Consider the following 12,660-nt stretch of genomic DNA (forward strand, 5'->3'; position numbering starts at 1 on the left):
TTTGCTACCAAATAAACCTGTTGGACTTTAACCTGGTGTTGTTAAACTTCTTGCAATAAATGCTGGCCAGCCAGCAACGCCCCTGTCCCACGGATGATTTTTAAAAAATCTTCCAGGCTACCTTTTTTTACTATTACAGGATGTGGGCATCACTAACAAGGCCAGAGTTTATTGCCCATCCCTAATTGCCCTTGAGAAGGTGGTGGTGAGCTGCCTTGACCTGCTGCAGTCCATGTTTTGTAGGTACACCCACAATGCTGTTAGGGAGCGAGTTCCAGGAATTTGACCCGGCGACAGTGAAGGAATGGCGATATATTTGATTTGATTTATTATTGTCCAATGTATTGAGATACAGTGAAAAGTATTGTTTCTTGCATGCTATGCAGACAAAACATACCGTTTCATAGAGTACATACAGGAGAAGGAAAGGAGAGGGTGCGGAATGTCGTGTTACAGTCATAGAGAGTACAGTTTTAAAAGCATAGAATGAGAGTAAAAGATAGAATTATTAGAATTATTCTGTGCAGTTTTGGTGTCCTTTTCTGAGGAAGGATGTCCTTGCTATAGAGGGAGTACAGCGAAGGTTTACCAGGTTGATTCCTGGGATGGCAGGTTTGTCGTATGAGGAGAGACTAAGTCGGTTAGGATTATATTCACTGGAGTTTAGAAGAGTGAGAGGGGATCTCATAGAAACTTATAAAATTCTATCAGGGTTAGACAGGGTAGGTTCAGAAGGAATGTTCCCATTGCTAGAGGGAGTCCAGAACTAGGGGTCATAATTTGAGGATAAGGCGTAAACCTGAGGTGAGGAGAAATTTCTTCACCCAGAGGGTGGTGAATGTGTGGAATTCGCTACCACAGAAGTGTAGTTGAGGCCAAAACGTCGTCTGATTTCAAGAAGAAATTGGATATAGCTCTTGGGGCTAAAGGATCGAAGGATATACGGGGAGGGGGGATCAGGATATTGAATTCGATGATCAGCCATGATCAAAATGAATGGCAGAGCAGGCTCGAAGGGCTGAATGGCCTCCTCCTGCTTCTAGTTTTGATGTTTCTATGTATGCTGGGTTCAGCTCGCAGGAAGCTGCCACACTCGGGTGCCATCTTGAATCAGTCAGGATGGTGAGTTATTCGGGGGGGAGCTTGCAGGTGGTGCTGTTCCCAGGTGTCTGCTGCCCTTCTTCTAGATGGTGGGGGTCCCGGGTTTGAGAGGTGCAAAGCTTTGGTAATCTGATTCATCCAATCCAGATGTAGATTAAAATCAACCGTGATTATTGCCGCAATCTCTCTCCATTTAGATCATTTACTGTTTTGCTATTCTTCCTGCTAAGGTAGACAAGTTCACAACTTCCTGTGTTATACTCCATCTGCCAATCTTTTGCCCAGTCACCTAACCTATCTGTATCCTCTTGCAGAGTCCTTGCATCTTCCTCACAATGAACTTTTGTACCTATCCTTGGGCTATTAGCAAGTAGGCATTTGGTCCCTTCATCCAATTTATTGATATAAATTGTAAATAATTAAGGCTTCAGCACTGATTCCTGTGGCACTCCACTAATGACAGTTTGCCGGCCAAAAATGACGCAGTTACCCCTTAACTCTGCTTCCTGTTAACTCACTAATCTTCTATCAATGTTAACGTGTTACTCTGACAACCATCAGCTCTTATTTTGTGTTGTATCCGTTGATGTGGCATCTTGTCAAATGCCTTTTGGAAACCCATGTACATCACATCTACAGGTTCCCCCTTATCCATGTTGTTTGTAGCTCTGTGGCCTCACAGCGCCATGGATCCGAGTTCAATTCCAGCCTCGCGTCACTGTCTGTGTGGAGTTTGCACTTTCTCCCCATGTCTGTGTGGGTTTCCTCTGGATGCTCCGGTTTCCTGCCACACTCCAAAGATGTGTGAGTTAGGTGGATTGGCCATGCTAAATTGCCCCTTAGTATCAGGGGGATTAGCAATTTTTAAAAAATTTGATTTGACGTATTAACATACAGTGAAAAGTATTGTTTCTTGCGTGCTATACAGACAAAGCATACCGTTCATAGAGAAGGAAATGAGAGAGTGCAGAATGTAGTGTTACAATCATAGCTAGGATTTGATTTGATTTTGATTTGAGTTATTATTATCACATGTATTAAATATAGTGAAAAGTATTGTTTCTTGCGCAAAGGGAAGAAGCTGTTCTTGAGTTGGTTGACATAGAACCATAGAAAATTACAGCTCAGAAACAGGCCTTTTGGCCCTTCTTGTCTGTGCCGAACCATTTTTTTGCCTAGTCCCACTGACCTGCACTTGAACCATATCCCTCCACACCCCTCTCATCCATGAACCCGTCCAAGTTTTTCTTAAATGTTAAAAGCATTTACCACTTTATCCGGCAGCTCATTCCACACTCCCACCACTCTCTGCGTGAAGAAGCCCCCCCTAATATTCCCTTTAAACTTTTCTCCTTTCACCCTTAACCCATGCCCTCTGGTTTTTTTCTCCCCCAGCCTCAGTGGAAAAAGCCTGCTTGCATTCACTCTATCTATACCCATCAAAATCTTATACACCTCTATCAAATCTCCCCTCATTCTTCTACGCTCCAGGGAATAAAGTCCCAACCTATTCAATCTCTCTCTGTAACTCAGCTTCTCAAGTCCCGGCAACATCCTTGTGAACCTTCTCTGCACTCTTTCAACCTTATTTACATCTTTCCTGTAACTAGGTGACCAAAACTGTACACAATACTCTAAATTCAGCCTCACCAATGCCTTATATAACCTTACCATAACGCTCCAACTTTTATACTCAACACTCCAATTTATAAAGGCCAATGTACCAAAGGCACTCTTTACGACCCTATCCACCTGTGACGTCACTTTTAGGGAATTCTGTACCTGTATTCCCAGATCCCTTTGTTCAACTGCACTCTTCAGAGTCCTAGCATTTACCCTGTACGTTCTACTTTGGTTTGTCCTTCCAAAGTGCAATATCTCACACTTGTCTGCGTTAAATTCCATTTGCCATTTTTCAGCCCATTTTTCTAGTTGGTCCAAATCCCTCTGCAAACTTTGAAAACCTTCCTCACTGTCCACTACACCTCCAATCTTTGTATCATCAGCAAATTTGCTGATCCAATTTACCACATTATCATCCAGATCATTGATATAGATGACAAACAACAATGGACCCAACACCGATCCCTGCGGCACATCACTAGTCACAGGCCTCCACAACCACTCTCTGGCTTCTTCCATTGAGCCAGTGTCTAATCCAATTTACTACCTCAGATGTGGCCTCAGACTTTTGTATCTTTTTCCTGATGGAAGAACGTGGAAGAGAGAATGTCCGGGGCGTGTGGGGTCCTTAATTATGCTGGCTGCTTTGCCGAGGCAGCGGGAAGTGTAGATAGAGTCAATGGATGGGAGGCTGGTTTGCATGATGGATTGGGCTACATTCACGACCTTTTGTAGTTCCTTGCGGTCTTGGGCAGAGTAGATTGAGCAGGGTAAGTAGGTGGGGTTAAGGGGATAGGGCCTGGGTGGGATTGCTGTCGCTGCAGGCTCGATGGGCCGAATGGCCTCTCTCTGCACTGTCGGGATTGTGTGATTCAAATTCTCAATTCTCGATGGCAGTGGGGGCGGGGTGGGAACAGCAGGAGAATTCCGGTCTTGGTCATTTTTTTATATTTCTAGCTAGCTTTCCCTCATGTTTTCTCTCATTTTTCCCAGTTTTGTTTATTATTGTAGACTTTCTCTTTGAATTTGATCCTATCTTTGACTTCCTTCGTTAGGCTCATTTATGAACCACTGGGTCTATTGTGACTGGAGTATTGTGTCCAACTCACTGCAATGCAATTTAAGAAGCATGCGAAGGTCGGACTCAGGAAGGAGTTACGTGGATAGAAGGAGAGAGGAGAAAGTTGAGAGATTTGATCGAGATCTTCAAGATTGTGAGGGGTCAGGACAGAGACAGGGAGGAACTGTTCCCATTGGTGGAAGCACCAAAAATCACAGGACTCTTATTGACAACAGAACCAATGGCGACAAGAGGAAAAAGCTATTGAAGCAGCGAGTGGTTAGGATCCGGAATGTTCTGCCCCAGAGCATGGGGACAGTGGACTCAATTGAGACATTCCGTAGGGAATTAGATCATTATCTGAAGAGGAAAATAGTGCAGGGTTGCCGGGGAAGAGCGGTGGGGAAACTCGGTGAGTTGCTCTTGTCAGGGGCTGGCGCAGACACACAGGAACAAATGGCCTCCTCCAGTTCTGTAACCATTCTTTGATTCACTGCAAGGTCTCTGAACATCAACTATTTCTGCCTCAGAGACTTGTCTATGGTGCCTGCCATGCGTGAGTAAGAGGGAAACAAATTTCCCAGGCATCATTACCATCCGCCTGGGAGAGCAAACAGGTCATTGGTTTGACATCTCCTGTGAAAGATGGCACCTCTGGCAGTGCAGCATCCTTGTAGTGTCAGACAGACATACACAATGGAACTGGAACCCTAAACTTCCTTAAAAATAATGGCCTGATATGAACTTTTGACCAATTCAGCCAAGACTGACCCTGACTGACCCTCCACTGACCCCCCTGAGCAGGTCCAGTTTCTTCCCCACCCCCGGAGAAAGAAAAACCTTCCTTTGGAATTGAATATGAATTTGCTTCAAACCATCAGATGTAAAGCCTTACTTGTGACTAATAAGTAAACTTTAAAAAAGATGTGTGATAGAATAAATTCCTTCCTGCCCACTTCGATTAGGAAAAACACCAATCCCATTGATTCTAAAAGTTCTGATCAGACAAGGATTCGTGACGTCCGATTGGGCGGGATGTGGTTTTGTTGAGCTGCTGAGTGACGATTATTGAACACGGGGTCTGGAGAGCTTGTATTTGCCTGATTATATCTGTGCGGAATCCATCGCCCAAAGCCAAGCACAATATTGATACAATAACATGAATTTATACTGTGCCTTTAGTGTAGTAAAGCTGAGATGGCTAAAGGCACAGCCAACAATGATGGGCAAAGAAAAAGCAGTGTGCGAGAATGGAGAGAATTGGAGAAACCCAGAGATCTTACAGAGTTGGTGGGCTGGAGGAGATTACAGATTGAAGGAGAGAGAAAGATCATGTAATTTGCACATCCGGGTGAGAATTTGAAATTAGCAGCATTACTGGAGTGTGAGTCAAAGTAAGCTTGTCACAAAACCCACGCCCACACTCTGAGCTTTGACAAAGGGTCATCTGGACTCGAAACGTCAGCTCTTTTCTCTCCTTACAGATGCTGCCAGACCTGCTGAGATTTTCCAGCATTTTTGCTTTTGGTCCCAAACTCCAATACTTACATCCCCAAAGCCCACCAATGAAAAGAGAAAAAAAGGAAAGGCTCACATTTCTACAGTGACTCGTACAACAGGATTTTCCACAGCTGTTTACAGACAATTAATTCATTTTGAAGTGTGCTCATTGTTCGAACATTAAAACACCATGGTGTAAGGTTGGGTGGGATCAATGTTGGCGCAGGACGCCAGGGACATGTCTCCTGCTCTCCTCCAGATATTGCTGTGGGGTATTTACTGTCCGGCTGTGTCCGTGTTGTTGAGAACTCCATCTGTGCTGAGTGAATCCTCCTGAGAATCTGCCTCTGTGCTCAGTGTAAAACACAAGCCACCCCTCAGACCAGTGAGTGAGGATGTTCTATCTGGATTTGGTATTTCAGCCCCCGGGTGAAGCAATGTGGTAATTGAAGAAGAATATTGCTACAGAATTGTGGTTTTGCTGGTCGGAAATAGTTATTTACCTGGAATTCACTGATCACTTTTGACCAAATTGTCAGTTGAGCAATTCCGTGTATACATTCCACAAACATTCACCCCTTCCACCACCAACGCATAGTGGCAGCCGTGTGTACCATCTACAAGATGCTCTGCGGGGACTCGCCAAGGCAACTTAGACAGCAACTTTGAAACTCATGACTGCCAACATCTGGAAATCATGATGTGGCGATGCCGGCGTTGGACTGGGGTAAGCACAGTAAGAAGTCTCACAACCAGGTTAAAGTCCAACAGGTTTATTTGGTAGCATGAGCTTTCGGAGCATTGCCCCTTCCATATGCCTAGAAACACCACCTGAACATTCCCCTTAAGACCACACACCATCGTCACTTGGGACTGTATCATTGTTCCTTTATTGTTACTGGGTCAAAATCCTGTAACTCCATCCCTAACAGCACTGTGGGAGTACCTACACCCTTGGACTACAACGATTCAAGAACCACATGCTCAAGGGTAATTAGGGATGGGCAGTAAATGTTGGCCTAGCCACCGACACCCACAGCCCAAGAATGAATAAACAAAAATGTGCTAACCTTGTCTCAGTGTTAGTTATAATCTCGAGCATCCCATTTTGCTCGCCATTCATTCCTATTGGATACAATCCCAATGGACTAATTTCCTCCAACATTTATTCCCATTGGACACATTCCAATGGACTAAACTGCTTTCCGTTCACTCCCATTGGACACAATCCCAATCAACCCATTTCCTTTCCAATTCGCTACCTTAGCAGAGGGGTCAGTAACCAGAGGGCATAGATTTAAGTTAAGGAGCCGGAGATTTAGAGGGGATTTGAGGAAAAACCTTTTCACTCAGAGGGTGGTAGGAATCTGGAACTCAGTGTCTGAAAGGGTGGTGGAGATAAGAGTCCTCACAACATTTAAGAAGTATTTAGATGAGCACTTGAAATGGAATAGCATACAGGGCTACAGACCAAGTGCTGGAAAATGGAATTTGAATCGATAGGTGCTTGATGGCCAGTGTGGACGCGATGGGCAGAAGGGCCTCTTTCCGTGCTGTAAAACTCTATCGCTGGAATTCTGCTGCCTCGCAGTAGAATTGGAGTAGGCAAGGGGCAGATAACGGAAATGTCCGTTGACTTCAGGTGGGAATTTCTGGTTTCCGGTCTCACTCGAGCGAGGCCATAAAACCCCACCTTACAACTCTGGCTGGGTTGATGTGCAATAGAACAAACTCCTTGCCCACTTCAAGGATACACCAAACCATCCCGTCAAAACTCATTCCCTGTGATTGAGTTTCAATGTTCTGATCATGGTGAGGGTTCTGCCCGGTGATAGACGGGGATTTGTGATATCCTATTGGACGGAATGTTGTTTTGAGTTGTTCTCAGCTGTACGTTGAGTTGCTGTCTCAAGATTAATGAGGGGTAGCATCTGGAGAGCTCGCCTGGTCATATCTATGTATGTTGTGTCAATCTCCCTCAGCCAAGAACAATATTGATACAACAACATTCTGAATTTATATAGCACTTACAGTGTAGTAAAACTGCGAAGGCTGAAGGCACGGCCACCAATGATGGGGCAAAGGAGAAGCAGTGTGTGAGAATGAAGAGAACTGGAGTTGTTGGGCTGGAGGAGTTTACAGATTGAGGGAGAGAGAAAGGTCTCGCAGAGATTTATACATTGGGATAAGAATTTTAAATGACAGATATTGCTGGAGTGGGGCAGCAAGTGAAGGCAGGGAGGGGGGAACTGGCTCAGCAAGGGTTAGGATACTGGTAGCAGAGATTTGGGTGGGTGGTCTCTGTAAGAATCGGCACTGTTGAGCTCATTTTTGACGAAGGTTTATTTTCACTCTTCAGTCAGTAGCCACATAGACTGGGCTGTTCAGTAAAGGGGAAGGCAGTGGCACAGTGGTATTGTAATCCAGAGACACAGGGTGATGCTCTGGGGACACAGATTCAAATCCCACCACGGCAGATAGTGAAATTTGAATTCTAGGGGCGACACGGTAGCGCAGTGGTTAGCACTGCTGCTTTACAGCTCCAGGGACCTGGGTTCGATTCCCGGCTTGGGTCACTGTCTGTGTGGAGTTTGCACGTTCTCCTCGTGTCTGCGTGGGTTTCCTCCGGGTGCTCCGGTTTCCTCCCACAGTCCAAAGATGTGCGGGTTAGGTTGATTGGCCATGCTAAAATTGCCCTTAGTGTCCTGAGATGTGTAGGTTAGAGGGATTAGTGGGCAAATATGTAGGGATATGGGGGTAGGGCCTGGGTGGGATTGTGGTTGGTGCAGACTCGATGGGCCGAATGGCCTCTTTCTGTGCTGTAGGGTTTCTATGATTCTATGATTTCTATGATTCTTTCTATGATCAAATAGCTCCGAAACTCAAGAGGCGGCTGGATAGTGTTAAAGGGGCGGCTGGATATAGCACTTGGGGTGAATGGGATCAAAGATTATGGGGAAAAAGCAGGATTAGGATATTGAGTTGGATGATCAGTCGTGATCGTAATGAAGGCTCGAAGGGCCAAATGGCCTCCTCTTTCTCCTATCTTCTATGTTTCTGTGAAACTCACCCTAAACTTCAACACTTAACCCCCAAAGCCCACCCAATGAAAAGAGAAAGAAAAAAGGCTCACATTTCTACAGCGACTCATATAACAGGATTTTGCACAGCTGTTTACAGACAATGACTTCATTCTGAAGTGTGCTCATTGTTCGAACATTAAAACACCGCTGTGTGATGTTGACTGAGAACAATGTTGGTTCAGGATACCAGGGAGACGTATCCTGCTCTTCTCTGAATGTTGCTAGCGGGTATTTACTGTCTGGCTGAGAGGGCAAATGGGTCTTTTAAGGCTTCATTTGAAAGACAGCTCCTCTGACAGTGCAGCATTCCCTGAAGCATCAGGCAAGTATTGGTGAAATCTCTGGTTTTGGACAGACCCCAGAGCATTCTGCCCCAAGAAGGCCTGAGGTGAGCTTGTGACTAACTGAGCCAAGACTGACTCCCACTGACATCCAGTGAGCAGCTCCACCCTCTGAGTCACCCCCTGAGGAACAAACACTTTGTTGTATAAGGCTCTGGTCAGACCCCATTTGGAGTATTGTGAGCAGTTTTGGGCCCCGTAGCTAAGGAAGGATGTGCTGGCCTTGGAAAGGATCCAGAGGAGGTTCACAAGAATCTTCTCAGGAATGAAGAGCTTGTCATATGAGGAACGGTTGAGGACTCTGGGTCTGTACTCGTTGAAGTTCAGAAAGATGAGGGGGGATCTTATTGAAACTTACAGGATACTGAGAGGCCTGGATAGAGTGAACGTGGAGAGGATGTTCCACTAGTAGGAAAAACTAGAACCAGAGGGCACAACCTCAGGCTAAAGGGACGATCCTTTAAAACAGAGATGAGGAGGAATTCCTTCAGCCAGAGAGTAGTGAATCTGTGGAACTCTTTGCCACAGAAGGCTGTGGAGGCCAGGTCATTGAGTGTCTTTAAGACAGAGATAGATAGGCTCTTGATTTATAAGGCGGTCGGGGTTATGGGGAAAAGGCAGGAGAATGGGGATGAGAAAAATATCAGCCATGATTGAATGGCAGAGCAGACTCGATGGGCCGAGTGGCCTAATTCTGCTCCTATGTCTTATGGCCTTTGGTTTGGAATGTTGGTCTGGTTGCTTCATCAACGCAATCACCGTCATTGTAATTGGATTTCAATGATGTGTCGATGTTGTTGAACCCTATGTGTGCTGAGTGAATTCCCCTGAGAATCTGCCTCCATGTTCAATGTAAAACACAACCCAACCGTCAGACCAGTGAGTGAGGATTTGATTGATCAGTATTAAACTGGTGATGTTGTAGTATTGTTTGTTGACAGTAGGTACTTACTCGGGATTTTTCCCGCAATTCTGACTTTTTTACCAGTTGCATGTCACAAACCTTGGTTTAGTCGTTAGGTACAATCTGCACAACTCACTTCCATCATACACAATCCCAATGGACCTAACTCTTTTCCAATTCATTCCCACTGTGTAGACTTGCGAAAGAACGAACTCTATGGGTGGCATAGTGGCACAGTGGTTAGCACTGCTGCCTCACAGCGCCAGGGACCTGGGTTCAAACCCGGCTTGGGTCGCTGTCTGTGCGGAGTCTGCACGTTCTTCCTGTGTCTGCGTGGGTTTCCTCTGGGTGCTCCGGTTTGTTCCCACATTCTGAAAGAGATGCCGGTTCGGTGTATTGACCCAAACAGGCGCTGGAGTGTGGCGACTAGGGGAATTTCACAGTAACTTCATTGCAGTGTTAATGTAAGCCTTACTTGTGACACTAATAAATAAACATTTTTAACTCCTTGTCCAGTTGCATTGGGAAACACCAATCCATCCATCATAATCATTCCCTGTCTTTGATTCTCAATGTTCTGGGCATTGTGGAATGTTCTGCCTAGTAACAGGCGGAGGATCTATGACATCCTATTGGGGGGAATATTGTCCTTTGAGTTGTTCCCTGCTGTTAGTTGAGAAGCTGAATGTGACGAATGAGCCTGTGCTTTGTTGTGTACATAGAAACCTGTACAATTCTAACAGGACTAGACAAGGATGTTCCCGATGGTGGGGGTGCCCAGAACCAGGGGTCACAGTCTGAGGATACAGATAGACCATTTAGAACAGAGGTGAGAGACATTTCTTCACCTAGAGAGCAGTCAGCCTGTGGAATTTGCCACCGCAGAAAGTAGTTAAGGCCAAAACATTGAATGTTTTCAAGAAGGAATTAGATATAGCACTTCAGGTGAAGGGGATGAATGGATAATGGGGTTGGGGGGGTGGGGCTGGAGGCGGGATCAGACTATTGAGTTGGATGATAATGAATAGTGGAGCAGGCTCGAAGGGCCGAATGGTGTCCTCCTGCTCCTATTTTCTATACTTTGTATTGTTTGTCTGTTTATATCTGTGCTATGCCACTCTCTTAGAGCCAAGAGCAACATTAATGTAATAGTAGCGTGCATTTATATAGCACCTATAACATAGTAAAATGGAGATGGTTTAAAGCAGAGTTACCAGTGGGGCAAAGGAAAAACAGTTTATGCAAAAGATCAGGATTAGAGGATCCCAGGGTTCTGGCTGGAGATGACAGAGGGAGGAGGAGGGAGTTAGACCATGGGGGAATTTGAGCAGCTGGGATGAGAATTTTAAATTCCAGATGTTGCTGGAATGGAAGTCAATGCTGGTCAGTGAGCACAGGGGTGAGGTGGGTAAGAGACTGTTGCGTGAGTTAGAATTCAGGTAGCAGTTTTGGATGAGTGACATCTGTAAGTATCAGCAGTGTTGGGCTCCTCCTTCACCATGGCGCATTAGCGCCCTTTGGCAGTAACTGCATTGATCTCTGCACTGGAGTTCAGCCGAGCATTTTCCCAAAACTCAACTCCTCATCATTTGCAACCCGTAACAGAAGCAGAGTGCAACATTGAATTAATTTTGAAGTGCAGTCTGTTGTGATCCCAGACTGGAACCTTACTTTTATTCTCTCCTCTTTTTATTGACTGCTGCAGTTTTGCCTTCTCCCGGAAGCCAGGGTCTTTTCTCTTACCCCAATTGCCCTGAGGGGTAATGATGATCTTCCGCCTCAATTGCAAACCCAGAGACTGGAATTGGATTTAAATGCCCAGGATTAGAAAAGTGTAGCTGCAAGGAGAGATTGGATAGGTTGGGATTATTTTCCTTGGAACAAAGAAGGCTGGTGGGTGACGTGATTGACGTGTTCAAAATTATGAGGGGAAGATTTGGTTTGATTTATTATTGTCACATGTATTAACATACAGTGAAAAGTATTGTTTCTTGAGCACTATACAGACAAAGCATACCGTTCATAGAGAAGGAAAGGAGATGGTGCAGAATGTAGTGTTACAGTCATAGCCAGGGTGTAGAGAAAGATCAACTTAATGCAAGGTAAGTCCATTCAAAAGTTTGACAGCAGCAGGGAAGAAGCTGTTCTTGAGTCGGTTGGTACGTGACCTCAGACTTTTGTATCTTTCTCCCAATGGAAGAACATGGAAGAGAGAATGTCCAGGGTGCATGGGGTTCTTAATTATGCTGACTGCTTTGCCGAGGCAGCGGGAAATGTAGACAGAGTCAATTGATGGGAGACTGGTTTGCGTGATGGATTGGGCTACATTCACGACCTTTTGTAGTTCCTTGCGGTGTTGGGCAGAGCAGGAGCCATACCAAGCTGTGATACAACCAGGAAGAATGCTTAGAGATAGAGTGAACAGGATAAAATTGTTCCCCTTGGTGGAGAATTCTAGAACCGGAGACATAGATTCAAGATAAGTGGCAGTCAGTGCGGAGGGGACATGAGGAAGAACTTTTTTACCCAGAGGGTGGTGGGTGTCTGGAATTCACTGCCCGAGTTGGTGGTGGAGGCAGAGACCCTAAACTCTTTTAAACAGTACCTGGATCAGCACCTGTAAGCTACAGGGCTATGGGCTGGGTGCAAGGAGGGTGGGATTAGAAAGGGCACCTGGGTGTTCTCGGGTTGGCACGGAGAAGATGGGCTGAATAGTCTCCTTCTCTGCTGTAACTTGTCTATGGTTCTATGGTCAGTGCTGCTGAGATCTTGTGGGTGCTGCGTGAACCCTCTTGAGTGTCTGTCTCCGTGCTCAATGTAAAATGGAATGTTTCAGACCCAGTGCACGACAATGTTCTATCCAGATCTGATATTTCAGAATTAAACTGGTGAGATTCATACACCTCCATGTGAAGCAATATGATAATTACAGGCACAGTATTGCTAAACTATCGTGGTTTTTCTTGCCACAAATAGTTCTTGATCTGGAATTCACCAGTAATTCTGGTCACATTATCAGTTGCACAATTTCCTGTACAGTCGTTGGGT

The 12,660-nt window shown here is 45.4% G+C and overlaps 1 protein-coding gene across 5 annotated transcripts in view; it reads left to right on the top strand.

Moving 5' to 3' along the window:
* The window catches only part of LOC144479625 (3',5'-cyclic-AMP phosphodiesterase 4C-like), a 330,099-nt gene that overhangs the window by 186,154 nt on the left and 131,285 nt on the right, over positions 1-12,660 (top strand). The window lies entirely within an intron of this gene.

This window comes from Mustelus asterias, chromosome 26 (assembly GCF_964213995.1).
Source record: "Mustelus asterias chromosome 26, sMusAst1.hap1.1, whole genome shotgun sequence".
Lineage (NCBI taxonomy): Eukaryota > Metazoa > Chordata > Chondrichthyes > Carcharhiniformes > Triakidae > Mustelus > Mustelus asterias.